The sequence below is a fragment of the Heterocephalus glaber genome, unplaced genomic scaffold (genome assembly GCF_053883595.1).
Source record: "Heterocephalus glaber isolate CG9 unplaced genomic scaffold, H.glaber_assembly_v1.0 deba00000470, whole genome shotgun sequence".
NCBI lineage: Eukaryota > Metazoa > Chordata > Mammalia > Rodentia > Bathyergidae > Heterocephalus > Heterocephalus glaber.
Genome location: NW_028258145.1, coordinates 3,537,466 through 3,555,731, shown reverse-complemented (window position 1 = coordinate 3,555,731; position 18,266 = coordinate 3,537,466). Strand labels below are relative to the sequence as shown.

General features: G+C 46.7%; 1 protein-coding gene across 12 annotated transcripts in view; it reads right to left on the bottom strand.

Moving 5' to 3' along the window:
* The window catches only part of Inpp4a (inositol polyphosphate-4-phosphatase type I A), a 124,463-nt gene extending 107,127 nt beyond the window's left edge, over positions 1-17,336 (bottom strand). For 10 of the 12 annotated variants that reach the window (XM_021258050.2, XM_004844407.4, XM_004844404.3 and 7 more), the window contains exon 1: positions 17,131-17,336. The gene's annotated coding sequence lies outside the window, so the exon portion shown is untranslated. Of the gene's footprint in view, positions 1-16,897; positions 17,039-17,130 lie in introns of those variants that run through there. The other 2 variants (XM_087203392.1, XM_021258046.2) reach the window with 1 other exon arrangement.
* Positions 17,337-18,266: the final 930 nt, after the last annotated feature.

Below are 18,266 nucleotides of genomic sequence, written 5' to 3'. Positions count from 1 at the left end.
AGGGCAGCTAACGGCTGCTGCCTCCAAGAACCGGGTTCCTGGGGTTCTCTACACCCCAGTGCTTCCTCTATCTGGCGGCTGACATGCTGTTTCACAGACACCTTGGAGGTGCAGAATATTCCTCCTTGGTGCTGGTTTTCATTTCTATCACTCCTCAGACATGGCTTCACCTCCAACAACGTGGGCAACAGGGATGCCCTACCCAGTGCTTGGCACTGCAACCACCTGCACTAGGATCCATCGCCACACAGGGCCCAGTGTGCTGTGGCACCCTAGTCTGCAGAAACATCCTAAGTGGGGACAGGAATTCAAATCCTCGCCCCAAAATCCCCAAAACTGGGTGGTTAGAACACAGGTATGGTTATAAAAAAATATTACAATCCAAGAAGGATCTCCTCAAACCATGAAAGGACTAGGGAATGGCTTTTGTCATTCAAAATAACAATAAAGTTGTAAGCAAAACAGAATTTAAAGTCTGTACCCCTGCAGGGTGTGATGAATTAGTCCCATACCTGGCAAAGGGCCCACCCAGCCTCTCCCAGCCTCTTTCCCAGTTAGCCCAGTCCTCCTCCCTCCTCCCTCCTCCCCTGGAAACCCCCAAGGGAGCCTCTGCCCCTTCTTGACCCATAACTCACCCTTCCATGGGGGCCCATGATGCTCCCCAAAACCCAGGCAAGGCAAGGAGAAGCCTGCCTTTCCTGGTGCCCCTACACTTCCAGACTTCTCCTTATCTTTTAGTACTTGCATACATTTGCATATGTTCATGGGGTGGGGGTGGGGGTGGGGGTTACTCTAACTTGATAAAACTGAAAAAAACAAAACCCAGAACAAGATGATCAGACCCCAAGGTGTGACACCTTCTGACCTACAGGAGCAGAAGCAGCCCCCAGGTTCCCAAAAGCTAGGTAGAAGGGCTCATGTGCCAAGCCCAAGGTTACTGCCTGTGACAGGCACAGTAAGACAAGATGACAGTTTTGGTTTTGGGCTGAGGACCTACTGGGAAAACAGCTGTGCCACAGGGTTCTGGTCTCAGCTCTCTGTCCTCAGCACACTGAACTCCAGCTTGACCTCTGGGAAACAGGCTGTCTTCCCAGAGAAGCTGAGGATTTTCTTTCTACTTACGGCCATGACAGAGTGGCTCTGTTCATTCATTCACGCCACAGACACTGATTATACACCTATTTTATGCCAGGCACTGTAGGACACACTGGAGATACAAAGAAAACTGAGCTACTGTCTCTGCCTTGAAGGACACTTAAGTCTTCTGACACCCCAGATCCACAGTGCTCACAGGGCATGTCCCCAGAGAACACTGGTGATCTTCACATGTGTGCATGCCATTGTGGGACACCACGCTCCCTATGAAATGCAGTGCAGCAGAATCAACACCATAAGTGACCTCCCAGGCCCTTAAAGGAAGTCAGGGTACAAGGGATCCCAAAGCTGGGCACAAATAAGCTACTTAGCACTGCCCAGCAACCCTTCAGGACAGCCTGGCAGATCTGGCAGATCTCTGCACTTTTATGCTACCTTTTGGCCACCCAGCACTGAGCCGCCCCCCCATCCTGCTGATAACAGTTCTCTGAGTCCCATTAGGGGACTGCACTGTGCACTTTTTCTCAGGCCACTCAAGTCAGCAGGGAGAGCTGGGCAGGAGATGGAGCAGGTACAACGAGTGCTGACTCCACCAGCAGCAGCAACTGCTGGGCTAGAGGCAAGCATGTTCCCCTGGATGTGTCCAGACCTGCACCATCCAGCCTGTCACCATCTAGCCTGTTACCCAAGAGAACAGAGGTCCCAGGGACAAAGCCCTGCCTGAGCACTCTGTAATCCTGACCTTCTACCATGTTCTGTGCCTTGTGTGTGCTCCAATCACACTTGTGGCAAAAGCCAATAAAACCAAAAGTTTAAGATGGTCACCATCTTGAATTCAGATGCTTCCAAAGTGCCTACGATGTATAGTCTCTATGACACAACCAGAGCCAGTGGCCACACAAAATGTGCTGAGAGCCTCTTCCACCGCAAGCAAAGCTCTTGAGAACTTCCACCTCCTCTGCCCTTCTCTCCCTGCTACATTCCATCAATGGAGCCTCCCCCTTTAAGAGTTCGAGAGGAAAGGTGGAATTAAGATCCACTTCCACCCTTTGTGGAAAGGCCTTGGCCTTTCTTTCTGCATTTGTGCTGCATACTTAGGTCTCCCAATAGCCTTTGTGTGCTCTGAAATAAACATGCAACATCCATTCACCAGGGCCAGCTGCCCCCAGGACACCAGAGGAAGGGGAAGGCAAGCTCAAGTAACACACAGGCCTGCACACCTGTGAGGGGAGAGAGAAGATATTCCCAAGAAGTTGGGGGGAAGCTCCTTTCAGCAAAGTATTTCTCTCCCAGAATGAGAAAAATAGTATTTTTTACTGGGAAATAAATAGCTAGCAAAACAAACACCAGAAGGTAATCACTAGCTCAGGCACTAGCAACGATCAATGTTGGGATATCAGGAAAGATTTTGTGTTCATTTATAGCCCGTCAGCAGCCACTCCCAGGGTACAGAAGGTAAGAAAGGGCTTTTGATGATTTGAGCCTTTTTAGAAGTTAAAAAAAAAAATTCAGAGGCTGGCAAAAAATAGTTATTACAGATTAGCAAAGTTTCATTGTTAGCTTTGGAAAGAGAACCAGAAAGTTCCTTGTTTGAGAAGCGTGAATTCAGGGAGTGTTTCCCTACCAGGACTCTCTCCCACAACAGCAAGGGCTTCTAGCAAGTGCAGAAGCACAGCATGGCTCCTGTAGGGAGCTGACTTCCAGGCTGCTGCTGGGCCCCGGGAGGTGCGTAGGTGGTGCCTGAGCACGGGTGGGAGGCAGTGACCAGAGGAGCTGGCCAGGTCAAACGCTTACTCCTGGTGCTCGAAAGGCAACAGGAAGGCCAAAGCCCTCCCAATCCATTTGAGTTCCTGGGTTTGACAACCCTCCACCAGAAAGACCTTCTCACTGCAGAACTGCTAGCATTTATATGCTTCTTAAAAGGCAAACAATCCCAAAAGACACCTTGGATTTTATTGCTATCTAGAATAAACTGGCTGTTAGATCCCTTCCCTCCAACGGAGTGAGCATGTGGGGTTGCCTTCCTGAAAGAAAACACCAGATAACGTGAGGTAGTAAGGAGGTACGATCCTTAGTTCAACTGGGGAGACAGCCCTCTCCACACTCGGGACGGAACTGTCTGTGGGGCCTCAGAGCAAGCCAAGAGGAGTCAGCCCATTTGGAGGCCACAAGAAGAAGCTATCTCCCTGTGGACCCTCCACTCTGGGGCCCCTCTTGGCTTAGGGTATCTCATTCTTGGGTCCTCACCTAGACCTTCATCTCTCCCTGAAATCCCCCCAGCCCAGGAAGCCCCAGCCCCTTCCCTTCTAGACATAACTTCACACAGGTCCACAAAAACAACAAAGGAGTTTGTCTTTGTGTCTTTGTGTCTGTCTGTCTGTCTGTCTGTCTGTCTCTCTCTCTCTCTCTCTCTCTCAGCTGTACTGGGGATTCAACCCAGAGCCTTCACACTGACTTACATCCCCTGCTCCTTTGTTTTTATTTTGAGACAGGATCTTGCTAAGTCACTAAATTTCTCAGGCCAGGCTCCAACCTTTCTGCAATTTTCCTGCAGAGAGGTTTGTTTGTCTGTTTGTTTGTATGCAGTGCTGGGGATCAAACCCAGAGCTTCACGGATGCTAGGAAGTGCTCTACCACTGAGCTATACTCAGCCCAAGCCTGGGATTTGGAAGGCCCACAGGCTGGCTACACCTCAACAACATCTTGGAGATGAGGCCCTGGACTTCACCAATGGCAGGACATGGGCTCAGAGTGTCCACCTTCAGGCCCCAGTACAGGAAAGACAAATGCCAATCCTAACCCACCCTCTTTTCTTCAGTGTCTTCTGTTATGTGCATCCATATCTAATCCGAACAACCTCATCATTCCCCACTTACATGCAATGGCACAAAATGTCAGCATCCTCAAATGCTAAGAAGTCCAGGTAAGAAGGGTACTCTTAGATTTAAGCTTGGTAGCAAGACCTATTTTTCTAGAAGGCATTTTCAAACGGCTAACTTGGGCTCCAGGTTAGGGTGAGTACTCATAACATCTCATAATTACTCATAAGTACTCATAAGAGTTCTCATAGGATCTTTTAAGCATACCAAGATTCATTTTATTGTAGGATACTTTATAAAATAGTAATATAATCAACAGTTATAATCCTAAAGAAATGGCTAGTCAATTCTATTTCTGGCCTATCTGAGCAGCAAATGCAAACAGCTTTCATGTATCAAATTCCTGTTTACTTCCCCAAACGTTTACTAGCTTGCCTTGCATAGAGAGTGCAGAGAAATCTAGGCTAAGAGATTTTTTTAAATAGGCCATTTTTATTACAGTAAATCCATTAGGTTAGGTTCACAGTGTGGGCCGTGGACTTCGAGTTGCCACAACAAACAGCAACATAGCCCTTAACAGTTTACAACACAGCCAACCTGCATAGATGTGACAGGAATCAAATCTTGTGACACCCAGTTCCAAGGAATGACAGCGATAACTGCCCTGGAGTCTGGAATATCTCGTCTAATCCTGTTTGGAATGAGTCACCTCCTCGACAGCCCAGAGCCCTCCATGCTCTGGAGGGGCTGAGTCCGTGCTGTCCACTGCAAGGAAGACAGAGCTGCACCTGAACAGGGTGGCCTGTGTGGACAACGCATTAATACCCAGGACACATGGGAGGCCCGCAATCGAGTCCCCACTCAAATGGCTAGCATGACCCCACAGGAGAACTGACTGAGACTAACTTCAAAACCAAATGCTTCTAACCCGTCACGCTGGTACCAGAGACATTTCAATTCCACTGGAACTGTGGTCACCAAGGAATCCTTGCCCTTGGAGTCCACAACCCTCCCACAAAAGGCCCTCACTACCTCACAACCCCACACTGCTTATCTTCTCTCTTGACCACAGAGGTTAATATCTAGCCTGGTAAAAAGATTTGACCAATTAAAGAATGATTAAATAATTAAGCTGGGTCAAAAGAAAAGATCTTCTTCCCCAAAGTGAAATTATTCAAAATGTCATGTACTTCGAAGGCCCCTAGAACAACACCTCCAAACACTGTCTTGGGCAATGGCCAGGGGAACACCATGTGCAGAAGCATCTGCACTATCAGGCAGGCTGGGCTTCTGTTCTCGTGGGCTGTGGTGTTTCAGAAGGAAGGCACATGACTGAAGATGGTGACCACTGTTAGAAATGAAAGCATCCCTGAAATGTGTTTACAGCTTCTAATGGGCTCCTCCTGAAGGGACAAGCACTCATAGAAGCTCTTTCCTTCCCCCTTAATCAGCTTATGGTTTAACTGATAACTTTAAATCTATATATCGGTTTTGCAACAAGTCATGAATGGCTAATAGGAAATAAAATAGGTCATCAAAATACCAGTGACACTCTTTACAGAAATTGAAAAACACTCACAAAATGCATACAGAACCACAAAGACCCCAAATAGCCAAAGCAATTCTGAGCCAAAAGAACAAAGCTGGAGGCCTCATACTCCCTGACTTCAAAACATACTACAAAGCTATAGTAACGAAAACAGCATGGTACTGGCAAACAGATACACAGACCAATGCAACAGAATACAGGACCAAGAAACCCACATATTTACAGCCAGCTTATTTTCTACAAAGGCAGCAAGAACATAACTGGAGAAAGGAAAGTCTCTTCAACAAATGGTGCTGGGAAAACTGGATATCCATATACAGAGAAAAGGGACCATGGATTTAGATCAGTGGTGCCGCACCTGCTTCGCAGGTGCAAGGTCCTGAGTTCAATGGTTGGGGGAGAGCATATACAAAGGAAAGGAATAGACCCTTATCTCTTACCATATTAAATAATCAACTCAAAATGCATTAGAGACTTAAATGTAAGCCCTAAATATATTAAATTACTGGAAGAAAACAGGAAATGATTCAGAACATTGGTCTGGGGGAAAAGAAACCCTTTAGATATAACCCTAAAAGCATGGGCAACAAAAGCAAAAATTGACAAATGGGATTACATCAAACTAAAAAGCTTTACCACAGCAAAGGAAATAATCAACAGAAGGACAACCTACAGGAGAAAACATTGGACACAGGATATATTGCAAACTATTGAACATGGGATTAATATCTAGACTACTTAAGGAACTCAAATAACAGCAAAATAACAAATAACTTGATTTTAAAAATGAGCAGAACAAACATTTCTCAAAAGATGTATAAATGACCAACAAGCATATGAAAACTGTTCAACATCATGAATCACAAGGGAAATGCAAATCAAAACACAGTGTGATACTGTCTCTCCCAAATGACAATGGCTATTATCAAAAAGACAAAAAATATGCCTGCGGTCCTAGGACTTGGGAGGCTAAATTGGGAGGATCACTTGAGCATAGGAGTTCAAGACCAGCAAGGGCAACATAGTGAGACCTCTGCCTCAGAAAAAAAAAGACAAAAAGACAAAAAGATAGCCAATGCTGGCAAAGACAGGAAGAAAAGAGAACTCTCACATTCTCATGCACTGTTGGCGACACTGTAAACTAGTACAGCGCTTATAGAGAATAGTATGGAGGCTTTCCAAAAAATTTAGAACTATTAGTACCATCTGACCCAGCAGTCCCACTACTGGGTGAGAACTGACATCAAGCTGTCAAAGAAACAATAGTCAAGATAGGAATTATCATAAGCCTCCATCAACAGATGAATAGATAAGGAAAATGTAATATACATACGTACACACAATGGCATAAACATTCTGTCCTTTGTTTCAACATAGATGGAACTGGAGTATTATGTCAAGCTGGGCACAGAAAGATACAGCTTGTTCTTACTTATACAGTATTACGGAAGCAAAATTGATCTCTAAGATGTAGTGAATAGTACAGTGGTCACTGGAGCCTGGGAAGAGCTGATGAGGAGCAAAGAAGGGATTGTTCAGGGGTACAGCTCGGATAAGACGAGTGGTTAGTAATTTCTGGTGTTCATAGATAGCACAGTAAGATAAACATGGCTGACAACAATTAATTGACTATTTCAAAATAATTAGTACAGAAGATTTTCAATGTTCCCAACAGAAAGAAATGATAAATGTCTGAGAGGATAGATGTGCAGTTACTCTGATCTGATCATTCCACTGCATATATGTTCCAAAATGTAATACTGTACCCATGCAAATATAGTTACTGTGTCAATTAAAAATAGAACACAAAAATAAGGAAAAAGTGGGTCACAGAGGTAAGTGGAGACATCAGGAAAAGATGTCAAGCCACCAGGCACTAAACAGTCCAGACCAGAACCAGATAACAAGTGTGCACACATTACCAGGGGAAAGCATGCTGGAATAAAGGGGTCTCCATTCATCTATGGGAACATAAAGGGGATTTGGTCTCAACGTGAACCTGCATGGTGCTGGGGCACTGTCTGCAAAGGGACCCCAAGAAGGGTTGTGGGGCTGGAGACCATGCTGGGGAGCCAGGTCTGTGGGATCTGCAGGCAGCTTCCCTCTCCACTGACATCTTTGGCACTCAGGGTCTCTGACACTAAACAGTTTCTTCTACTCTAGAAAACCACTGCTGAATCACTGCAGAGGGGGCAGAAAGTGAAAGGAGAAAGAGGCAGGATTTCCAAGGCAACAAACTAGGGAAGCAGCACTTCCCTAAATAGGCACTGTGTGTGCATGTGTGTCAACCCAATGCCAGCTAGCTTGAGAACACACACTTCACCTGTGTACTCCTCAGCACTGCCATACCACCAGCCTGCCGTCAGAGAGGATGTGAGGGGAACTCACGAAGGGAACCATCATCCATGCGGGAGGAGGAGGCTGGGGTTCAGTCACAACTGCACCAAGTCACTGGGATGGTGGGGCAAACCCCAAATGAACCAGCTAACCCTTCCCTGCTATGCTGGGGGAAGTCTATGGGCAGGGTGTTTCCCCAAGGCCAACCCATTCATCCACCTCCCTCTCCACTTCCAAACCAGGGGAGCAACAACAACTGCATGATTCTGGGGTATCGTGACATTCTTGGCACCCAGCCCCAGGCTATTTGGGCACCATCAATTATTCCATTTCATCACTATTTGATTATCACCTAATCACGTAAGGGGATCATTGCATCTGACATTGTATATGTGGAATCCAGTCAAAGCAATGAGTAAGAACTGTGAAAATGCTCAACATTCCCTCACCATCACAGGTTACTTTCTTTACGAAAAAAAGTATATATACCCTGATATTGAGATATATATATGTAAAAAACAGCTGGGTCAGTGTCCACCTGACTGAAAGCTGATGGAGTCCGGGCTCCTCCCACTTCCCTCTCTTACCCCAACCCACATCTTTCTCCATGACCTCTGCTGGTCTTCCCTGCCTCCCAGCACCTCCTCCTTCTGCAGCACCGACTCCTCCAGAGGTGCCCTGTGCAGCAGTGAACATGGGATGTATTCCAGCCCTGGGAGCACACGCTGAAAGGGGGCACCATGGGAAAAGACAAATTACTAGGACAGTGAAATCGAGCAGGAGGCCACAGCATCCCTACCTGTACTGGGCCAGCGCTCTGGAGCTCACAGGTCTCTCCTACTTAGATTAATTTCCTCAGCCCCCAGGAGCCAGGCCTTTTCCCACCTTACACATGAGAAAGTTGATGCAGGTGCACACCCAGCACTTTTTCTTCCTGTAATCCACCTTATCCTCTCTCCTAAAAAGCACAGACATGTCAACAACCTCCTACCTCTCTCTGCTTTGGGACGAGAACTGATGTGTGCATTACAGAACGCATCTCCCACAGGCCCCTGAGCCAGCTGAGGTGACACGAGGGCTACCCTGCCATTCCTGAGTCACAAAGGGACCCAGGGTAATCATGGGCAGCCATGGTTTCTCTGGGGCCAGCCACAAACAAGCGGCTCTCTGGTCTTCCTCTGTGGGTAGACAAGCTGATTCCTTGAGTCAGACAGACAAAGCACCCACAGGCAAACTCCAAACCTAACAAATCAACACACCCCTCTGCCATCAGAGTGGCTGTACTAAGGACCCTGACGTCATCAGGAGGGTCTGACCCAGGTGGCCAAAGGCCAGACAACAAGCTCCAACAGAGTGGGAGCAAAAGAGTTCTCAGCTGCTGCCCTATGGCACCGGCTGCACTGTCCATCCATGGCACTTTTAGGCCCCGCTCATTTCGGGTCTGTTGGTTCTCAGTCCACGGGGTTCACAGACTCCCAGGTTATGATGAAAGGAAAAGACCATGAATATCCACACATCCAGAGTATCCCCTCCTCACAACTGGTTAGGACCCCCTACACTTGGACCCAGGGTTTGACACATCTTTACCAAAACCCACAGTAAGAAACATTCACAGTAGTCCATTACCACAAATATATCCCACACAAATAAATAAATGTTTAAAAAACAACTATCCTTCCTATAGGCTACATACTTGGATACTTGTCATTTTATCTCCAAAATAAAAGAAAAAACTTTAAAACTGATGACTACACCCTCAGATTGATTTCAAGACCCACTGCCCTCCTAAAAGCAGGGCTGTGGACCTGCTCTGGCCTGTCCCCTCCTCACGCCTCCCTCCTCAGTCACCCACACTAATGGAGCCAGCACTCAGCGAGAGGCTGGGTCTCAACAGCATCTCAGATGCAGACATGAACCTTTAAACCTTGAAAAGTGAAGAAATCTACAAATCCCTTAACTCACTGGCTTCAGGAGAAGCACAGCACAGTGGGCCAATTACACATGGTGGTGGCTATTTTACTTCACCCAGAAGTAAAATGGAAGCTATCCTTGTGAAAAAGGGGAACTCAAAACAAGTCACATTAGGCAAAGTCAGAGGATGCTACCAGCCACTGCTGAAACCAGTCACTTGGGCTGTCTCCAGCCAATGCCTGAAACACTTCCCAAGCCCCTGCTAACTGTACGGCTCTCTGATTTCATGCTGAGTGAGGAGAACAGAGCATGCAAACCCTACCCATGTTAACACTTTGGGAATGTCCTGGAAGGGCCAGCCTGGGTTCCAGCACTGAGACTGGACGGGGGCCTAGGGAGTTGTCCAGGCTGCCCCTTTAGCAGAGTCCCACTAGAATTCCCTGCGGAGGCTGTGGGCACAGGGGCCAGGAAACTTGGCTAGTAAAATGAGCTGGGGAAAAGGGCAGGGGAGACTAAGGCAGGCAGAGCAACCCTCAAACCTGTGCCAGGCAGTTTACACTTCAGACTGTGGCTGGCCTCCCAACATTCTTCTTCCTACCTGGGAGACACTTCTTCCCTGGGGTTGTTAGCACAGGTCTCAAGGCCCCTTCTGGGGGTTCTGATGCAGTAGGCTGGGTGAGGCATGAGACACTGCATTTCTAGCAAGCAGGGACCACTTGGGGAACACACCTAAGCTGTGAGCACGAAGCCCCTCTCACAGCGCCATGCACTGGATCAGGCCAGGCATGTGGCCCTCTGCTCCCAGATATCAGAGGAAAGGGCCAGTGTACACTGCACATGGGATCCCGGCTGGCTCAACTTCTTCCCTGCTCCTGCAGGACAGGAACAAGGAAGCACACGGTCCCACTGACCTTAACACCCATCTGGTAATCATGAAGACATTGCGCCTACAGTGCACCAACTGGCTGGAGTGATGGCTGGAGAGGGGAGAGAAGAGCCCAAGTCCTTGATGAAATCACTAAACTTACTGATTCACTAAGACTCCAGTTCCGCAATGATAAACGTCATTGTTTCCTTCAGAGCCCAAAGCAGCCCACTGGCATTCCCCCAGCCCCAGAAGTTCCTTAGACTGGGCATCCCTGTTTTCTACTAGCACCCCGTTTTCCCCAGGACACCTAAATATACTTCCTTCACATTGTCACTGTATACCTACATCATCTTTCTTTAAAATCCAGGCTAATGTGTTAGTGTACATACCATTTAAAGATAAAACCTATACCCGGGACAAAGAGAACGTTCCACTCCTGAGAGTGAATGAATCTCATCAGCTTCTATCACAGCAGCTAGTACCTGCTTCAGGAGGGTTCTGGGGAGGGGTAGGGGGCAGACAGGTGGCAGGGGGTTTCAGTAGACCTCAGAATCCTACCTAGTGAGGTGCAAGACCAGGGCACTGCAGGAAGCTGAGGAGGAGACAGGGAAAGGTCTCTGGGAGCATGCCAGGAAGGAAGGGGTGATGCCTTCCTCTTCCAGAGTCCCCTTCCCTCCTCCTGGAGGTCAGAGGACATCCCTCAGTCCCCCTGACCCTATTCCAGAAATCACTGACATCATGAAGTCATGCACAACTCCTGATGTTCCCCACACACTGACTGGGCCCTCAGCAGGTGAACATCACTGAGAAGACTCCATGCTCACTGAACAGGATAGGCTAGGGTTATGGGCAAACACCACAGGGCCAGTTGGGCTGGGCTGGGCTGGGCTGGGCTGGGCTGGGCTGGCTGGTGGGCACAGGCTTGACAGTCATCACAAGGCATGAAGGAGCATGTAGAGACCAGAAAAAAAAGACAACTGTGAAGAACCCATCTTCACACAGGTTATGACAAAAGGGACGATAAAGAGATTAAACTTGCAAGGAAAAGGATGATCTAATCCCACACTGGCCCCACATGCTCCAGACATAGACTCCTGCTAAGGGCTCACATCCCTGCAGTCCAGGCTCCAGGCTAGCTCTAAGCATGTACTGTATAGCTCATTTCACACCCCAACAAACCTCTGTGACGCCTGCCAACACCAGTCTAATTTTTCAGATGAGAAAACTGGGCACAGGAAAATTAATCTTCTTGCCCAGTGTCACATAGCTTCTTGGAGGCTCTCAGGAAGTTCAGCTCTGGAGCCTACAACAATTCTAGGAATAAAATCAATGCTTTTGAAAGATATATATGCTCAGCATGCAGGACCAAATAAAGAAGTTCTTGACACTGCAAAGAGAAATTCAAAACACTAAAAACAGAAATTGTTGATATGGAGGAGTGCGAGAAATTAATTTTCATGCATATATTGCTATATAAAGTAAAGCATTTATTTTCAAATCCTGTGTAATTATGTGATTTAATGGAAATGGCAGTAGATCCACAGACCTGGGTTGGAATCCCAGTTCAACCTCTTTTAACCCTTGGTCGACCACACCTCACCATGACTTTCACAAAGACACAGCTCACTTCTGGACTGGACCTCTCAGAGGACGCCTAGGGACACCTGGCCTGGGCCTAGCACACAGGGGATGCTCAGAAAACATGAGGCTCCTTCTCTCTTAGTGTAAACAATGTATCATACTTAAAGGAGCCTTCTAAGGCTGCCAAGATTAAGTCCAAAGCTGCAGTAACTTCCCCAATCTGGTGAGATAACAACAACAACAACAAAAAACCTAGTAAGGAAAAAATGGACACAGGATGTGAATAGATTATTCTTAGATGCTATGAGCATGAAAAAGTCTTCAATATTTTCAGCAATTTGCAAAATATAATTAAAACAATGATGTCGTCTTTGCCCATCAGACTGGCAAGATTAACAAGATATAGATAGATAGATAGATACACACACACACACACACACACACACACACACACCAGGAAAAGAAAACCTTGTATAAATATTTTAATACTAAATTTATTGAGACATCATGAGATTAATACGAGTTATCTTTGGCTTCTACAATTATAAGAGGCACTCAAAGCGGTGGCCATTAGCTTCCAGACATTTATTAGTACAGCGAACTACTGAGCTTTTTAATCATTTTTTTGGTGGACTCTGTATTCTGCTCAATGTTGAACAAGTCAAAAGGACTTTTCACTTTGACATTTTCACTCACTATTAGGAGCACAAATTGATAACACCTCTTGGGGGGCAATTTGGTAATACAGTATTTTCAATTTAAAATTAGTCTTTATCCCAGAAATTCTACTTCCAGAGACCTAGACAACTGAATCATGTGTGATGGTTAACAGTGATGTGCTTCATGCCTCACTATTTTTAAAGCAGAAAATCAGAAACAAGCTAAACATCCATCAGTAAAAGACAGTCAAATTATGGTACATTCATACTCTGGAATATAGATCCCACCCTACAAAAGGCAAACTTATCGTGTCAGTACATATAGATATCCAGAACATAACATTAATTTTAAAAGGCAAATCACAGAAAATTTTGTGTAATGTGACTGCAACTGTTTCAATGAGTATTTGTCCACCAAAAAAATCTAGAAGCAATGGCACTTCAGGAACAATGAGCACATCTTTCGACCTTGATTTGGATCTGTGTGTGTATGTGTGTGTGTGTGTGTGTGTGTGTGTGTGTGTGTGTACAGGCGCATGCATTTGGTTCTGTTTTAATATTGGGGATTGAACTGCATCCCCAACGCTCCCTATGTTTTTGAGATAGGTCTTGCTAAATTTCCCAGGCCAGGCTAGAACTTGAGATCCTTCTGTCTCTGCCTCCCAGAGCACTGGGATTATAGGCATATGCCACTACGCCCAGCTATCTTGGTTCTGATTATCATTCCCCACTAAAAGGAATCAGGGCTCTTTGAAGAAATGGCTAATTGCAGGCCTGAGGCAAAGAAAGTACAGCTGAGTCTTGATGGGCCAGAAAGAAAAGAAATTCTCACAGAATGACAGGAAAATGTCAAAAGGATATAAAGGCAAGCTGGAAGGGGCTCCCACTGGCCACATCCGGAACAGTTTGAGCAATAACTTGAGTACTGAGAGTAACAGGGTATAACTTATTGACTAAAACAAGAATTCATGAATCCAGAGATGCAAATCAAAAAGTAAATAAGGAAGAAAGCAAAGTTCTTTTCTTCAGTATGATTCCAACTAGTAAACGTAGAAGGAAATACGGAATTAGAAAATCACCATCTGCCAACTATCATAATAACTGATTCAGATAAAAAGCATCAAAGGGTTCTAAAATCAGCGGGTAAAAGAATGAGGGCAGCGGGGCTGGGGATTTAGCTCAGTGGTTCTGACACCTGCCTCACAAGGGCCAGGACCCAAGTTCGATCCGCCATACCAAAAAAAAAAAAAGAATGAGAGCAGTATATTTACAGCCTGACGTTCTCTCCCTATGAGACACACATTAATCACAATGGGGGAAAATGGAAACTCTTCAATGAGGCAGACACTCTGCTAACCAAGTGACCAAAGTCAACAAGGCCAGTGAAAGGACTAAGGAGCAGCGTGTGACTCCTAATGGGACACACTAAGAACACCAGGCATCAAGCCTGTGCTACTCCTGCAGGAAGTATATAACCTGAATCTAATCATAAGAAAACCCAAACCGAGGGGCATTATATAAAAAAACAGCCGGCAGTCTTCAAATGTTCCATATTAAAGGAGACTAGAGAGATGGAACAACTTAATGCAACAAATGAGCTAGGATTTTCTTTTGCTATAAAGGACATTTTTGGGGCAACTGGCAAGATTTGAATAAGACCGATACATGAAATAACAACACTGTAACAATGCTCATTTCCTGATTTTTAAAAAATAATTGTACCTTTATTATATAAGTGAATGTCATTGTTTTTAGGAAATACACAGTAAAGTACTAGATGTAAAAGGACACTGAGTCTGCAACTATTAAATACTGTAGGGCCAGGGATTTAGCTCAGTGGTTTCACCGCCAGCGCAAGGACCCAAGTTCCATTCCCAGTACAAAAAAAAAAATACTGTAGTCTGTTAAAAAGTAACCAAGCATGAATATGAGGACAAAGCAAATAGAGCAAAAATCCTCATGTCAGGAGAACCTGTATAAACAGTATCTAAGAATTCTTGCAACTTTTCTCTGACAGTTTGAAATTATATCAAAATACAATAAATAATTAAGGTAGCAAGGTGTGCACCAGGTAAGTTCCAGGGATTAGGTTCACAATGGGTATTTTCTTAAACCACACAGTCAAAATAAAGCAAGCCTGTGTGGGAGTGAATATTTGTCTCCCTACAGAGCTTCTGCTCCAGGACAATGAAGAGAAAAAGATAAAATCTGTGTTGAAGATGTCTCAAGACCCACTCATTAATCAAGTTCTACAAAAGCAGCACCAACAGAAGCAAGCCTCCTTCACTGCAGATCTGTGCTATTTTTTCCTCAGTGAAAGTCAAATCCTCCTGACACCATGAGTAGCTGATGATGCTATGGGACCTTTTCTAAAATATGTAAGCTAAAGGGAAGTTTTTCATTAAGAAGTTAAAACAGGAAAAAACAGTCTTGGTGGGAAGTCTCCACCTCCACATTGCCTTACTGAAACCTTGAGATGCTAAGCCCTGGTGTGTGGGTGTGAGTCAGTTGGTGCCTCATGCCTTCCAGGTCCTCTTCTGTGGTGCATTCACAAAGATGCTGGCTGAGAACGCTCCCAGAGAGACAGCTGGCTAGAGGGACTTGTAGGGCCAATAGTTCTCCACCACACACGTCATTTCTCTGGCGGCCTACCACCTACAGAAAGCTCTTGTGTATATTTCCTTGTTTCCTTAACATGTTTTTTAAAAATCCATTTTAACAACAATATTACAAAATATCCAGTTTCCAAAACAACAGGATAAATTATAATGTCTGACTTGGGCTCCGACTCAGGGCTTACCTGAGCAGATAAATACTCTGAGACGGAAAATGCTGAATGAAAAACAACTAACCAAGTAAACATGTTAAGTACAACGAATTTTGTTGCAGAGCTGGAAAGAAATACAGCCCTTCTTTCCCTTTGGATCTGTCCATCATCCGTTCCTTTAAGACCTGTCTTTGAGTCAAAGCCTTTCTGGAACTCTGGCTTGTTGCTACGGTGTGTATTTACAAGACATTACAGGAACAAGGCCTTGTGAGGTTTCAAGGCCACCCCGGGGACAGCATCATGGTCCCCCAACACCATCCCTCTGGCAGAACCACCATGTTGATCTCCTCACGTGGGCACCACCTTTCAGCTCTATTCAGAGAAACAAATAAGCTGAACCTTCCAGGAGTAAACATTTCAGCAAAGAATCTCCAAAACAAACGTCCCAGCCTAGATACAAAGAACAAAATTCCTGTTGAAAATAGCCTGTTTCCAACCATAGAAAAATCAGGCTTCACTGAAGGACAACCTATAGCAATTGGATACCAACAGCATCTAGATTTCAAAACAAACTCGGCAAAAAAAGGTTCTGTTTTCACTTTTTAGAGATGCAAACATTGAGAACTGGAGTCCGCCAGAATTCACACCCAGGGCATCCTGCTCTGTCCCCAGCCCCACCAGGCAGGTGCCCAAGGGCCACACAACCCACTGTGACAGGGAAGGAACCACACAGGATTTCACTGCAATATCCCAACTCCCACCCTACCCTCATTCCCACGGTTCAGATGCCCAGAAAGACAGGTGACAAATCACACTCTACTCTTAGGCAGTTTCCCAACACAAAACACACTCAGCAGCAGAGCAAAAGACGCAAAGATGGGCTCTACAACGGCCTATACTTCCTTCTCACCAAGGAGCATTTTCATGATCTGTCAACTCGGGGAGGAGGAGCCCATCCTTATGTAATGTCAGACGGCAGGCGACAAGGGGCGGCAGGGAAGCCAGCCCATCGAGGCTCGCTTCCTTCGCCCACAAGGTACAAATTTACGTTTGACATCTTGAGCTTCTCGGTCTTCCCTGGCGCACACATTCATCACTGGCTTTTCAAAGGACGACCACAGGTCCCTGCAAATCTCTCGGGCCTCCCTTCCCTGATGTGCACAGCCAGAGAGAAATACAACATAAAAAGGCAAAGATGGGAGGCACGTTGTCGGGGAGTAGGGGCCGGAGGAAAAGGGAAGGAGTCATAGGGACGGCGCCCCATTGCCCACCCTGAGGCGCATGTTAATTTTCATCCGCTTTAGTGTACACCTGAAGCACAGCCAGGCCTTCAGCGTCCAAGGCACCGGGTCGCCCCCGAGGATCTGCGGTGCTCACGGACGCCACCGCGGGGAACCGCTGGACTGTGCATTTCCATGACGACCGCGGTCGCCGGCCCAGCCGGCCCAGCAGGTCCCACCCCAGCAGGTCCCGGCCGCGCCCGGTTGCCCGGGCCCCCGCCCGCCGCCCCGGCCCTGCCCACCTCCCCGGCCCTGCCCACCTACCTGGCGCGCCGGCCCGCGGCGTCCCGTCCTCCGCCCCCAGGCTGCGCGCCCGGGCCCCGCCGCAGCAGCGTCGCCGCCCGGCCGTGAAGTCACCGGCTGCAGGCCTGGCCTCAGGCGCTGGTATTCCTGTGCCGGCCCAGAGCCGCGAACCCGCTGCCCGCGCGCAACCCGAACCCCGCCGGTGCCGCTGCCGCCGTCCCCTGCGTTCCAGACGCCGCGCACGGCCCCGCCCCGGCCCCGCCCCCTTGCCGCGCAAGCGCACCCGCAAGTCTCGGTCGCCGGGCTCCAGTTCCTGGGCTGCGTCTCCTTCCCCGAGGCTGCGGAGCTGAGTGAGTGTCGGAGCTGCTTCTGCTCCCACCCTGCTCTGTGACTACACAGAGATCTTGAACTTCTGGAATCAACTAAGGTCCCAAAGAAAGCAGGTCCCTTCTAAGAGCCGCGGCCCGGTGACGCGCTTAGGCCCTTTGGTCCCGGGGTGCATGTGTAATCACTTCCTGGGCTACGTTTAGCCCCCTGAACCTTCCCACCAGAAACAGCAAAGAATTAAAAGTGCAGTATTTGGAATTATAAAAACTTCTAATGTCTACAATACAATTGTCTGTATTCTCCCAGTCTTTCTGCGTGTGTACATAAATGCACAACTATAGACTCCCAACAGATAGCGGTTCTTTACTAGTCTCTTCTAAAATTATATTTTTCCATAGCAAAACAAATCAGAGTAGTCAGAGGTTTTTGGAAGACATTTTTTACTTTAATAGAACTTTAAAACTTAACACTTCTGCTTGAACAAGGGTAAATACTACTGAACTAAACATAAAATTGCTCTATGTTTGAGTCTTTACATTTTATCAGAATAAAACCTTTCTAAAAAATTCTTCAATGAAAACTTTTAATTCAGTAAACCACATTACTACTCTGAGTTTGTTGTGCCCAGATTGTGAAGTCCCAAAGACCACCAGGAGGCCGTTTCCGATGTAAGCACACGAGGGTCGTTTATTCAAGCTCAAAGCAGGGACTCTCAATTGTCACTGACACAGCGGATCGAGATTGAGAGCCCCGAGTTCCAAATTAGCAGGGTTTTGATTGAGATTACAGCAAGCTTCAGTCATTAGCAGCCATATGATTGGTTAACATTT